The following is a 14,921-nucleotide window of genomic DNA, read 5'->3' as shown; positions in this document are numbered from 1 at the left end:
CTACAATTTCTGGGCCAGAAACCACTCTTGTGGTAGACAGGCTACCTAGTGCTTACCACTCTCACTGATAAGCTAAAGGGCTTCCCTCCAGCACAGAAAGGCTTTTGGGGTTCAGAATGTTACAAACAGTCCTGGTTACAGCAAATCTGTATCTGGACTACACTAGTTACAGGAAAGGCAGGAAACAAGCATAGATTTTTTTTTTGGAAAGTGGAAGGGGGAAAGGAGAAACAGAAGATAATTCAAAATTAAGGCCCTAAGTGGCTGCCCTTCACAGATGCTCTCTCTGCATAAGGTAGAATGAGATAGTGACACTAGACTGGAATAGAGCCGGGACAGAGCTAAACAGATGGGACTGGTAGGAGTGTCTGAAGTCAAAGTGTGATCTCACTGTACTCGGTTGAGTGAGCAAATGAGATAGACCCAGGAGGAGTGTTCAAACACAAATTTACAGGAGGGGTGGGCAATTCCAAAGCCACCAAGATTAATACCAAAACAAGAACAGGAAGGGCGGGCAGGAAACTAACTGCAGAGACAGGGAGAGAGAGAGAGAGACCACAGTATTCTATGAAACAATTAAATAGAAAAATAAATAACTATAGAGAGACACAGACCATAATATATAATGAAACAATTAAATAGACAAAAAAAATGTAGTACAATCTTTAAAACTGCAAGTTTGTACTTAACTCAGCTAGTAATGCAGTTGATTGTAGGTATGTAGCAGAAGCCAAACAACTCAGATATTGAGCAGTAATAAATTCAAAGATATGTGACTAACACCTACAAATACAAAGAAACCCTCTAGGCTAAGAGTTTAACACTGAATATCAGTGAAGTGAAACACAATAGCCCCCACTAATTGCAGAGACAGAGAAAGACCACAGTATTCTATGGAACAATTAAATAGAAAAATAAATAACTATAGAGAGAGACAGACCACAATATTCAATGAAAGAATGAAGTAGACAAAAAAAATAAAATGCAGTACAATCTTTAACACTGCAAGTTTGTACTTAACTCGGCTAGTAATGCAGTTGATTGTAGGTATGTAGCAGAAGCCAAACAACTACATAAATCAGTTTGTTTTTGTCTTGAAAGGGATGCAGAGGGTGGCTTTTTCAATTGTCAAACAAACCTTGTGTAAATAGGCTGTCAATTGTATTGAATTTTATCATCAACATGCTAATTGCCTATTAGCCAGTGCAAAGACATCCACTTGTTTCATTAATGTGTTTTTTGTAGATGCATGTGCTGTGACCACATGTCATGTGTAGCTGGCTTTACTAAGCACTGTAGTTTGGACTTCTGCTACTGGAGAAAGTATGACTTGGCACAGTGTTTCATCTTTATAGGTTGCTATCATGGTTTTTCCACAGGTTATGACCCCTCAAGTGTGAGAAAAATGTGTCTCTCATGCAGTGATTTCCACTTCATAAATCTGTTTCTAACGTTAAGGTATCTTCAGGGTTTTTCTCAAACAGGATTTCTACACCAGTAAAACAAATGGAGTTATACTGTTCTGAGTTTTTTTTTTCAAGAATTATATGTTACCGATGTGAGAAGTGGCATCTGTTTTGTCTCTGTATAAAGCCAGTTTTACTGTATATTACACTAGCCAGATCTTTCAACGATACTCCCCTGAATGTAAATGAATATATATATAGTGTCTAAATATACACTTTAAAGAAACTTGCCTCCATAACTAACCACCCACTGGTGAGCACAGTTTACCTACCCTTAATGTTGGCCCTGCATACATGGAGTATGTGTTTCTAGCTTTTACAATTACAATGCTAGCTCAAATAAACAGATGGTTTACATAGCTCTCAGCTCTCCAGATTTTTGCCTGATATTTTTTTGTGTTCCTCATAAAATTTGTGGTTTTCTGGCAAATTGAGGATGGAAGTCAGTAAATAATGACAGTCACCTGAGTTTCAAACTTCATATCTTTCAGAAAATGCATGCTAATTTAAAACCTTTTTATTCTGTCAACTTTCTAAGTTTATGAGAGCAATGTTTAAAATCTGTCCCTGTTTCTGGGCCTTTGTCCCCACATTATTTTGGCTATGTCCAGATTTTTTGAGCTAAGAGGTATGTTTGTCTGATCACTTCAGTGGTTGTGCTGGACAGAGGCACAGGGAAACTAATCTAAGGGGGTGGCGAAAGCCAGCACATTCTGACTAGGCTTATAAATGCCTTTGGGCAGATAGCCTAGTACCCACCTATGAACCTACATTCTGACTAAGACGTACAATGTGAATCTTGTGCTTACGTGAATCCTACCTTAATTTTACTTCATGGGTATTGTTTTGGAGAGAGTATTTTTTGTTTCAGGTACTTTACCTATTACATTTATACACTGTAAAACGTACAAACAAAAATGCAATAAAAAAGCAGACATATATGACGATACCCACGTAATGTGCTCTCTTCTTAATTAATTTATTTGAGAGTGATAAATGGGATGGTCTAATTTACTGCTACATATTCTCATTTCACAGCACATACACCATTTTGAGAGATTGAGGGTTTTCTAGGCTTATGTCAGCTGATGTTTCTTCCATTACCACAAGATGGCAGCATTTAGCTAGTTTAGAAGATTTCAGCTTTGGCACTGACAGTAGCAGAACCTTTGCAAAACTAATTTCTAATGTGTAGAAGAAAGCATAGAATTCATCCTGTACTTATAAAGAAAATATAATAGCATTGTTTCTTGCATGAAAGAAGTAAGCAGGGATAAAAGAGTTGCACATTCTGTTGACATTTTTTCACCTTGAAAAATGAACATAAACGGATGATTGCTTAAATAGTATACAAAATCATGACATTCTGAAGAAAGTTTGTTTTATGTCAGTTGCGCTAATAAAAAACAAATTAGGTATTAAGTTAATTTATACAATATAAAGACGCATCATCAATTCTTATTTATTTATTGGCATTAGTTTACCAGGAAAGTCCACTGGGCCAAGAAGCGTCCATTTTCAGTGGAGACCCGGGAAAAAGCTCCACAAAGGCAGTTAGTATGAATGTACATAGTATTCCGAAGAATAAAAGTGAGTTAGAACACGGGTATTTAATAGTTTGGTTTTTACTCCCCCATGCCAAAATCACTTCTGGCATTTATGTTTATCATTTTAGTTGCACATGAGGGCAACCAACATCCTAGTAGGGCAAACCCCAGTGTTCAGTATCACAACTGTAGACAGAAAAGTTTAATCTGCAAGGTAATACCCGCACATCACTTCACGTAAAAAAAAACAAAAACTAATATGCCTGTCACTGAATTCCAGCTAATCACTGCTGTACTATGCTGTAAACTACTCTTTGGTTTATTATTGTGCTTAGGACTACAAGAATCTCTTTTCTGCCGATCAAAAGGCAGCATATAACTAAGTAATTAGATTTAGCAGTAAACATTGTACAAAAGAATGCTACTACATTTCAATAAGACAAACTGAGTAAAATGCACTCCAAAATAAACCACATATTAACCACTTAAAATCCAAGCATAAGGTACTTACTATATAGTAATAAATTTCCAACTCTCTCTGAGACTCTGGGTGGGTTTAAGAAACATTTACCACATTGCAGTAAGCAATTATGAGTGACAAGCGGTCTTGTGCAGGATGTGTGAGATTCAGAGACATTCTGAGCATGAGTGGGGAAGATCAAAAAATCATGTGGCCTTCTAGTATGTTAATGGTATTGTGATTGCCCCAGCAATGGCCCAGTAATCAAGGAGCCTCAGTCTTCACCACTGGCAACAGTGGGGGACGTACACACACAGTAAATTGCAATTTCCCTTAAGAGCATACAGAGATCACAGTCTGTCTGGGGCTGGTTTCTTTCTCCAGATCCTCAATAAGACTCCTCACTGGCACAGCTATAGAGTTGATATCTCAGCTGAGTGGCCAAGCCAAGACCTCCAGCACCATCTCTGTCCAACCAGTGCTTCGTGTCCCTCCCCAAGTAGCTGACACACGCACTCTCTGAGATTTGATTTATATACAAACACACACACACACACACACACACACACTTGGGAAAGGCTGGCACAGGTTTACTAGCTATGCTACCTTTTGTCCAGACTATAAGGTAGTTATCACTGCCACCAGCCACTAATTATCAGCTACTTTAAGGCCCTTACCAAAGGGTGTCCAGTCTTACCGTGTAATGTTACTATCAATCCAAATGGTAGTTTGACCAAGAACAAGGCTATTAGAAGTGACCTGTACAGTGTCACCAAATAGATATGCAAGTACTCTAAGAGCTTAAATATCTCAAGACAGACCAGCCACAATATATTTAATAAATAATAAAAGAAGAAGAATATACTCAGTAAATAGTCACAGTAACTTCAGAGTTCAAAATCATCGGAAATATTTAAAACTTTGCAGGACAGTCTCAAATAAATACAGAAAACATCTAAACTAATCTTTACTATATTCCTTACTGTATCTAAAATAACTAATGTACCCTAGAAACTTACTATTATAGCAAGGCAGGTCAAATGTGATGAGTGGGGTTTCCCAGCTGATGCTGTCAGGTCAAAGACAAATACAAAAATGCTCTGTCTCTCTCAAACACTTCTTAAATTAATATTTCAAATTGCTGGGATACTAGCAGAATGACATAATTTCTTGTCATCTGACTTCAGTTCCCAGGCTCAAAAACAACCATTGAGGTAGCATTTAGCATCTCCCTGTGAAAAATACATAAACAAAGACTTCTCTTAGATCTTTTGACAAATGGTGGAAGTCATAAAATAAATTACATTCCTCTACATTTAAAGACAATACAAAAACGTCTAGTTCTAGACCTTGTGTCTGCTACTGCACTGAAACTGAGATATAACATCTTCTGTTTATGGCCCAACTATAAAGTAACTTAACCTCAACCATTCTTCGGAAGATTTGCAAGTTAATCTCCTGTGTTTCCATCTCCCCTGTTAAACAGTTAAAATAGTGTATAAAAATATCTCTTCAGCACACACATCTATACAATATGACATACAGTTCTAATACATTTGTAACACAAGCATATGAATCATGTTGATATTCACAAATGACACACAACCACTTACAAAATTCCAGATAGCTGGCTGGCAGTATTTCCCTTTTGCCACACACCTCTCCCGCCCCCCGAAGACTCAAGCTAGTTTTTCAAGTGAACCTTGAGAAATGTTGCTTGAGAGGGTATGAGTCTATCTGGGAATACACTACCTCATACCCCGTCTTGAGATTCCAGCTGCCTTGGCATTGCTGACCCCAGTACAGTGCTGCCCTGTCCTATCATACGCCTGCAACCCTAGGCTCCACCATAGTAATTTGTGATTTTCCTGGCTGGCTCCCTGTAGCCATAGATTCCCCTCAGACTCCTCCTGCCTCTTACTGCAAATACTTGGCATCAGGGCCTCCCTATCATGGTAAGGTTTCATCATGTTAACATGGTACATTTTGTGCCCCTGCCTCCTGCCTAGCAGCTCTACCATGTTGTTAACATTACTGACCTTCCTTACCACCTTGTAGGGTTCCTCCCAGGCTGCCTGCAGCTTGTAGTGTCTGACAGGAATTAGAACCATTACCTGCTGCCCTACAGCATACTCTGTATCTCGAGCATTCCTATCATACCAGACCTTTTTCTGCTGTTGGGCTTCTGCCAGGTTCTCCTGGGCAAAACCCATGAGTTCCCTGTGCCTTGTACTGAGGTTTAGGATATATGCCACAACAGACTCCTTGTGGGATTCACACTTACCCTCCAACTCATCTCAAATCAAATCTAGAGGCCATACAGCAACTCAAAAGGTGAGAAATGTGTGGATTCCTGGGGCACCTTTCTGTAAGCAGACAACAGATGGAGCAAATATTTGTCCCACTTTTTCTTAAACTGGTCTGCAAATGCTCGTAGCATGGTCTTGAGTGTAGAGTTTAACCTCTCAATAAGACCATTAGTCTGGGTATGGTAGGGGTGGTCTTTAGGTGCTTCACCCCACAGTGTTTCCACAGACAAGCCAGCGGGTCTGACATGAAATTGGCACCTCTGTCAGAGGTATTTCTTTTGGGAAACTTACCCTACTGAAAATCTCTAACAAAGCATTTGTCACCTTTTCTGCCTCAATGGAGGACAGAGCCACCAGCTCAGGGTATCTGGTAGCATAATCTACTACCACTAGGATATACGTCTTCTCTGTGTAACTTGGGGGTACTCAGAGGTCCCAAAATATCCATAGCTACCCTCTGAAATGGCTCCTGAATCAAAGGGAAAGGCATCAAAGGAGCTTTCACATTGTCTCCTGCCTTGCCTACCTTTTGGCACTGCTCACAGGTCCTGCAGTACCCTGTTACATCTCTGGAAATTCCAGGCCAATAAAAGTTCTGCATAATACGTCTCTTTGTACACTTTATGCCCCTATGACCTGCAAAGGGAATGTCATGGGCTATGGCTAGAAGTGCCAAATGGTAGGCTCTGGGCACTACCAATTGCTGTATTCTCTCACCCTCTAGCCCTCCCTTAGGGGTCCACTGTCTATACAGTAACCCTTTGCCCCATTATACAGATTCCCCCTTCCCTTGAGAATCAGATGCCTCACTGGCTATCTCCCTTAGGCCTTGTAACATAGGGTCTGAGAGCTGAACCTGTCTCAACTCTCTTTGAAACCCTTCCCAGCTCCCTTTCCACAGGAAGTCTGGTATTCTGTGATAGCAGTGCCTCACTGTCAGCCTGGGTACTACTCACCTCTGCCCTTGCAGTCACTCTGTCCAAGGGAACATTAGTACCCACCAGCAGCTGTGGCTTGCCTTCAGTCTCATGGCTACTGGGTAGCTTCCTCTCTCAAGTAACAACCACACCAGTCCTGGCTTCAAGTCTGCTGTCTGTCTGTGTCTTCTCCAGGCTACCAGACCCACATGCTCGTCTCCAAGCGTGACTGCGTGCACACAGGGTACTGCATTATCAAAATCATTCCCTAGCAGGACATCTGTAGTGCTATCCTCAAACACACCTACTTGCTGGCTTTTTCTCCACCCTCCCACTCAAGGTGAACACTAGCCAAAGGTATTTGGAATGGAGTCCCTCCTAAAGTTCTGACTGGAGTAGACTGCCCAAGCAAGTAGTGCTCCTCTTTAACCATTGCAGGCTCCACAATAATTAGGTCAGAGGCTATGTCTCTCTTAGCATTGGCCTCTTTCCCATTTACTAAGATCGGATATAACCTTTTCTGGTAATTTGGTACCCTTGTTGTCTCCAGAGAACTTACTACTGGCATTCTGTCATTCCATCTTACTGGCTCTCCCACCTTTTGTTCTCCATCTTGCCTCCATGGACATCTATATGCTACATGGCCCCGCTGGTTGCATTTAAACCATTTAGCCCTTGGTCCCAGACATGTACCTGGACTAGTGGCTTCCCCTGCTACTGGTGGACTCGGTTGGGGTGGTCTAGGCTGCCCACCATGGGCTCCCTTAGACCCATGAGCAACACTAGGTATCCCTTTCCTGTGCAGTTATGCCCTGCTTGTTAGGAATAGGTCTCCCTTTTTCCCCACCTCATCTGCTGTGTTGCATTCTTTATCTGATAACCAGATTGTTGTCCTCAGGCAAAGTGCTAAGGGCTTGTTCCCTCACTAAAAAGTCTTTCAGTCTCCCCTGTTAAACAGTTACAATAACGTATAAAAATATATCTTCAGCACACGTCTATACAATATGACATACAGTTCTAATACATTTGTAAAACAGGCATAAAAATCATGTTGATATTTACAAATGACACACGACCACTTGCTAACAGCCCAGCTATCTGGAAATTTGTATCTCCTTTTGTTACATGTCTGTATAAATCATATTAATATTCACAAATGACATATAACTATTTACAAACTTCCAGCTGGCTGGGCTGGCAGTGTTTACCTTTTGTCACAGGAATTGTAATGATGTGATAATGAGCAGCATTATTAAAACGAGGGCAAACAACATGGTGGAATGATTCAGAAATATATATTCTGTGCCCAGAAGGACTAGCCGCAGAGCTACTCACTGGGGTAAAATCCTGTAGTTACTGGGGAAAACCATGGAACAATGTACGGGGCAGTAACAAACTTGTATATGCAACAGGCGGCACTTTCCGTTACTAGCAATGGTATCAGGCACCAGCATCTTTGGAGGTACCATGTCATGTCTGAGTCTAACATTTTACAACCTTTATTTATTGCATTTGTTAACCGGGAAAGTCCACTGGGCCTGAAAAGAGTCCATTTTCAGTGGAGGCCGAGGGAGAAAAGCTTCACAAAGATGCATACAATTAGAGTAAAATCACTTGGATAGAAAAACAAGATTGTACAGTACAGTTACATTGCATGAGACTGGTAAATAGAAGCAATGGTGTAAGAAGAAAATACAATCATTGACATATAAAAATCATCTAGTAGAATTATACTGCATGAATTTGTGTAATAGAAGCAACAGTGGCAGAATAAAGAAAAATAAAATCATTGACATGTACAAGTAAAGACAGATATCATTTCTGAATGCTATTTACATTGGGGTACAGGGTGAATTCAAGTACACAAGAAAGTAATAAACTCCAGGTGTGTAGCTGTGAGGAGATTAAGCACAGAGTGGAAGATAGAGGAGGATATAAGTGGGGAGGCTGGATAACACCAATGAAAGTGACAGGGAGAAGGATGGAGATGATGTGATAGAGGTATAGCACTGGGAGGTGAAGTCAAGAGTTGTGGTTATGTGTTTGGGAACAGGGGCATAGCCATTTAGAAGAGAGATACAGTTTGAGGGAGTTTTTAAAGGAAGTTAGGTTGCTGATTGCTCTGAGTGATGGGGAGATTATTCCATGCCTTAGATACATAGTACGAATACAACATTTGGCCAGCTGAGAGCTTGGGTTTCTCAATGGATAGAAGCATTTTGTTTTCAGACCTTAGGTGCCTGTTTGGATGATACATGCACAGAATGGAAGAGAGGGAAGGGCAAGTTTCTGGGTGGTAGTTGAGCTTATGGGCTGTAGTTAGTTGTAAGAATGTGAGATAGCATTGGGATTCTAGCCAATTAAGTTGATATAGAGCAGAACAATGATGGGTAAGATATTTAGCATTTGTAGCACATTTGGCGACTTTGTTATAGCAAGAGTCTAATTTTGTTTCCATAGAGGACTGTGGTTTTGTGAGGATAGAAGCACCATAGAGAAGTGTTGGCAGCAGGAAGGATGAGGCCAGAGCCTTTTTAGTGGAGAGGCTGAGAAAATAGTTGTGCCTGTACAGGGCACCTAGTTTTTGATGTTTTTTTTTTTTTTGATGTAACTGTAAATGTGCAGGTCGAATGTTAGCTTGTCATCAATGATGACTCCTAGTAATTTGGTGCTGGGGACAACTTCAATAATGGTGTTATTTTGGAAGTGAATGGAGAATAATGACTTGCCAACAGATCTAGATTGAGTGGGGCTAAATATTAAGAGTTTTGTTTTATTGGGGTTGAGAGTGAGATGGTTCTGGGATATCCAGGTTTCAGTGGAAGTAAATGCTTCTTGGGTGAGATGCTGTAAAGTGGAGGCAGATTTAGCAGAGCAGATGATAGTTGAGTCATCTGCATATTGGGTGACTGTGCTATGGACGAGAGAGGAATGAAAGTTATGACAAATATGCTGAATAAGATGGGTCTCAGTATTGATCCTTGGGGGATGCTTGTGTTTGTGGTTATGAAACGGGAGGAAGCATGTAGCCATTTAGTAGATTGCTGCCTGTTGTTGAGATAGTTAGGAAACCATAGTATGGTAGGGGGAGATAGGCTGAGATTAGTGAGTTTATTAAACAAGAGGGATATGGTGTCAAATGCCTTAGAAAGTTCTAGAAATAATGCTGAGATGAAGTCTCCAGCATTTCGTGCTCTGTGTACCGTGTCAAGGAATGAAATGAGGGCTGTGTTAGTACTATGTCCTGGCCTAAATCCATGTTGAGTGGGAGAGAGGATTTGATGTTTCATCAGGTGACTGAGGAGCTGGCTATAGATACATTTCTCTAGAACTTTTGAGATTGGGGACAGAATGGCAATAGGGCAGACATTTGGGATGTCAGAGTTATTGCCGCCTTTGTGAAGTGGTAGAATAAATGCTTTTTTCCAGAGATCGGGTATGTAATATTCCTGAATGGATCTGTTTAGAAGGATGCTGATAGGATATGTAATGGAAGAGGCTGAGAGTTGTAAGCATTCAGCTGGCAAGTTATCATGGGCATTGATACAGGGCTTGAGCTTGTGAAGAAGTGTTTTGATAGTGGAGGTGGGAATGGATGTAAGTGTGAAAGAAGGTAGAAGATAAGATCTATAGGGGAGTGCAAAGGTGGAGTTCCTGGTGAATCAGCATTAGTAGGTGGGAAGTTTTTTGTGGTGTGGATGAAGTAATTGTTAAAGAGGGAGGCTATTTCAGATTGAGTTATTTCTGGGTTTGGGCATGAATTGTTGTTGGATCCAGAGTGGAGTAGGGATTTGATTGCACCCCAAAATTTTCTGGGGTTTAGTTTATGTTGGTTTTGGATGGTGTGGAAGTATTCTTTTTTGTTTTTGATAACTAGGTGTTTGGCCCTAGTGGACATAACTTGCTTTGTGAACTATGTAAGCCAAATTGCATGTTTGCCTTTAAGAAAATGTTATGTATTAATGAACAATTAGATGAATGGACATTTGACTGATTTATTTATTAATCAAATTTTGTATTTAAACTTGACTAATTGATTTACTGGTCAGTTCTGAAGAAGTTTGTTGCGATTAAAATGAAAGAAAGCACTTAACTTTTTATGTGTGTGGATATTCATCATTTTGTCTTTTTTTTCACAGTTTTGTTCTGAAGTTTTTTCTGTTTTTTGTGAATATGGTGTTTTTTACATTACCAAATTCCATGTTTGGACTTGATCTTTTTTTAACCGGAGTGGGGCAAGACTATTTAGGATCCTGCAAAATGTAGAATTAAAGAATTCTACTGCTTCATTAAGTGGGAGAAAGTATAGAGGGCTCCAACTGGTTTTGTGCAGAATGTCTTTGAAGGTATTTGGGGAGAAATAGGATAGGTCTCTGCTGTATCTATATTGGTGGGAATTTGGTATGGAGATGGGCTTCCGTATAATGAATGCTGAGGAGTGATCACTGATACTATTTGGGAGAGTCCCTGAGGTGGTAATTTTTTCTGGGTCAGAGACCAAGATCCAATCCAAGATAGAGCGTTTATCTACCTTTGTATTGGGTCTAGTGATATCAGAGATTAGTTGTGTATAGTTAATATCAGTAGAGGGGTTTTTAGTGGATATATCTAGCCAGTTAATATTAACGTCACCTAGGATGATGGTTTCATTTGTTATATTGCTTGTTGTCCAGGCAAGAATGTATTCAAGAATGGAAGTATTATTGCCTAGGGGAATGTATAGGACTATTATGCAAAGGGATTTGCAGTTAAGTTTTAGGAAGGTTACCAATAGCTCTGCTATGGAGAAGTGGGAAATAGGCTTGGAGTATGGGATTACTGTAAAGTAGCTAGGGAATAGTAAGGTGATGCCACCTCCTTTTTATGTAGTCTATCATTTCTAAGGCAGGAGTAGTTTGAGGGTAAAAATTCAGAGTCTTTAATGGAGGGTTTTAGCCAGGTTTAAGGTGATAGCAGTAAAGTCTGGTTTATGTTGATTTAGCCATGCATGCAGTAGGGGATTTTGTTTCTAATGCTTTGGAGGTTAATAGTTGTGAAGTTTAGGGATTTTGTGGAGTTGGGGAAGTTGGGAAAGGGAGGGTAAGGGGCAGGGTTGGGATGTATGTCACCACAAAGGACTAGTTCACTGAGAACAGGGATATAGGTAGGAATAGTTTTCTTTTTTAGGAGCTGGAAGTACTTGAAGTTATGGTTGTAAGGGTGGTTGTGATTTGGGGAGAGGATGATTAGGCTTCTTTAGTAATAGTAAGCTAGTACTATAAAGAGAGGAGCAGAAGGGAGAGTAGCTGGGGAGCTTGTGTGAGTGGATTGATGTGGTAGTGGAGGGTTTGGGAGGTGTGTAGTGTGATTGGAATGATAATTTGTGAAGAAGAGAGAGGAAGATAGTAAGAATGAGAAGAAAACTGTTCAGTGTAAAAGATATGGCTGAGTAAAGTTGGGATGAAAGAGGTTATGGTAATAGTTGTGAGAGAGGTATGGTAGGTAAGGTAGGGTATAGAGAGAGGACAGACAAGGTCAAGAGTGGTGCAGTTGGACTATTGGGGTGGGTAGCTGTAGCGGGTGGGAGTGGGGTTAGAGGAAAGGTGTGGAGTGGGGAAGGAGGGAGGTTTGGGAGAGAGGGAGGTGAGAGTAAAAAAGGGTGTATGTATAGTGGATAGAGATGATTGGTGGGAGGTGTGTGGAGGTGGAGTGTTGTGATTGAAAGAATGGTGGATAGGAGGGGCTAAGGATAACTATAAGTGTAATTGAAGTAGGGGTGGGTGGGAATGAAGGTTGGGTAGGGGAGAGGAGTGAGCCCAAGTATAGCTAGGGTGAATGGAGCGGGGCCTGCCCAGCAGGAGGAGTCAGAAGAGACAAAAAAAACTCAATCAATCAATCACAGGATAGCAGGTAAGCTATGTGTAATTGGAATGCAAGACAACCTTTGGAGGGGAAAACTGCATGAGAGAGGAGGAGATTATGTTCTCAAACTTAATGGTCTGTGGTACTTATAAATATGGGAAAAATGGCAGCAAGTTGTACTACAAGCTATTTTATTTTTGTTTTGTATTGGATTGATATAATATAGTAGTCTTCACAGGAGATTATGTAGTATGTGTTTGTTTTGCATACCCTTCTATTGCCATCTAGTGGTATCTACAGGCAATGACACCTTAATCAATTAAAAGTTAAAAATTACACCTGGGAGACTGAGTGGGGAATAGGGAAGACCTCGGGGGTCTGCTAGTGTGCAAGCCACTAATTACACAACAATTTTAATAGAAATGGCAGCATATCACTGTAGGCTGGCACCTACACTGTGGGGCAGGTTTGAAGGCTCTTGCTTGAAGTCCAGCTGTAGCTTAGTGGCTAATATTGCAGAGGATAGAGCCCGAGCAAAAACTGTAGGATGCAGGTAGTGATGGAAGGGCAGTCTGGGTTGGATGGAGATTCCTCAAAACTGTAAAAGAAGAAGAGAGAGGTGTAAAATAAAAATGAGGCAGTGTAGAGGGAATCAGAGGAGAAGAGAGTGAAGGGGTTGCAAAGAACTCAAAGCGGAGTGGAAGTAAGGAATAGACTAAGAAGGTGTGGAAGCTAGGCAAGGTAAAGACAAAAAGTGGAAAAAATAAGTCAAAGAAGTTTCACAGCAACAGATATATACAGCAGAGACCACAATCATTAGGTTAAATGAAATCCTTCCAACGGTTACAATTTATACAGTTGGTTCAGGCATATAACCACATTGATCGCTCTGGCTACCATGCAATGGCAAGAGCCTTTTCAGCTGGAAGTACACATTTCACTAACCTAAAAACACTGAAACTGTGGAACTCTACCATATGGACAGAGTCACCATGCATGAGCTGGTTGTGATGAGATGTCATCATCAGCAGGCCCACCGGATGCATGAAGGCTCTATCCCTGTGGATACCAAGGTATGTGTGGCTTTGACAATACTAGCTACAGAAACATTTCATTGACAAATGGGGACATGCTAAGGGCATCCCAGACAAATGGCTCAAAGATTCTCCACCATTTCCTCAATACCATGTAACAACATGCGGAGGATCATGTGCAGGTTCCTCATACTGCAGAGGAGAGAGAGACAATGCTATGCAGGCTTTTTATGACATAAGATGTTTCCCTGAGGTGCTGCAATCCATAGACTGCACCCACATTGAGATAAAGACCCCCCTGTTGAGCAGGGCAGAAAGTATGTTAACAGCAAAGGTTACCACTCCATTAAATGTCAGGTGGGAGGTTGGCATAATGGTTAAGGTGATTACCTTACAGTTACAAGGTACAGGGTTTGATTCTCACATGGGGTAACTGGCTAGGCTTAAAATGGCCCAAAGGGCTGTTAGCCTAGTACTAATCTATGAACTTATGTCTATAATGCACAATATGTAATTAAGAATGTGTTTACAGGCCACCCAGGATTCATACATATGGCACATGTGTGACATATATCAGTGGTTTGTGTGGTGTGATTTTCCTGAGGGGAATCTCCTTGAGCCAGGGTTGATAACACCTATCAGATTATGCCCGTCCACAAACATGAATCATCATCAAGCATGTGTTTGGCCTGCTGAAGGTCCACTTTCACTGCCCAGATGTATCTGGTGATGCCCTGCAGTATCACCATGGCATTTGTGTCAAGATATTTACTGCCTGTGCTGTTACATAATATAATTTTGTGGAAACTGTTGCTGGAGTGGGTATACATGTAGGATGAAGAAGTTCCATCACACCAGGCAGTGGAGAAGGAGCCCAAAATGGAGCCTGTGGAGGAACTAGCTTCAGGGGAAGAGTCTGTGGAGCAGGGGATGTCTAATGATGAGCCTGTGGTGGTGCCACCTGCAGGGAGAAGCTTATGAAGAAGGAAGCATCTGATGTGAAAGGAAATGTCTGTATAGCAATAAGACTGATATTAACTTGTTTTGTGTGCCAGAAGTCTGTGTGTGTGTGTGTGGGGGGGGGGGCAGGGTACAGTGGTCACAGAGGGAGCACTGTTAACATTAGTGTGTGTGTGTGTGTGTGTGTGTGTGTGTGTGTGTGTGTGTGTGTGTGTGTGTGTGTGTGTGTGTGTGTGTGTATGCATGCATGCATGTGGGCATTGTAAACTAATGTGTGTGCTTCTGCTAGAGCATGGCATGAACATATTTTGCAACACTGTGGTGAGCTCATACAGACAGGTCCAGGGCATCCACAGGAGACTCGTGTGCATTCTGTTCATGCACCTG

The sequence above is a fragment of the Protopterus annectens genome, chromosome 12.part0, assembly GCF_019279795.1.
Source record: "Protopterus annectens isolate FY-2018-M chromosome 12.part0, PAN1.0, whole genome shotgun sequence".
Taxonomy (NCBI): domain Eukaryota; kingdom Metazoa; phylum Chordata; order Ceratodontiformes; family Protopteridae; genus Protopterus; species Protopterus annectens.
Note: the sequence above shows the minus strand (reverse complement) of the source record.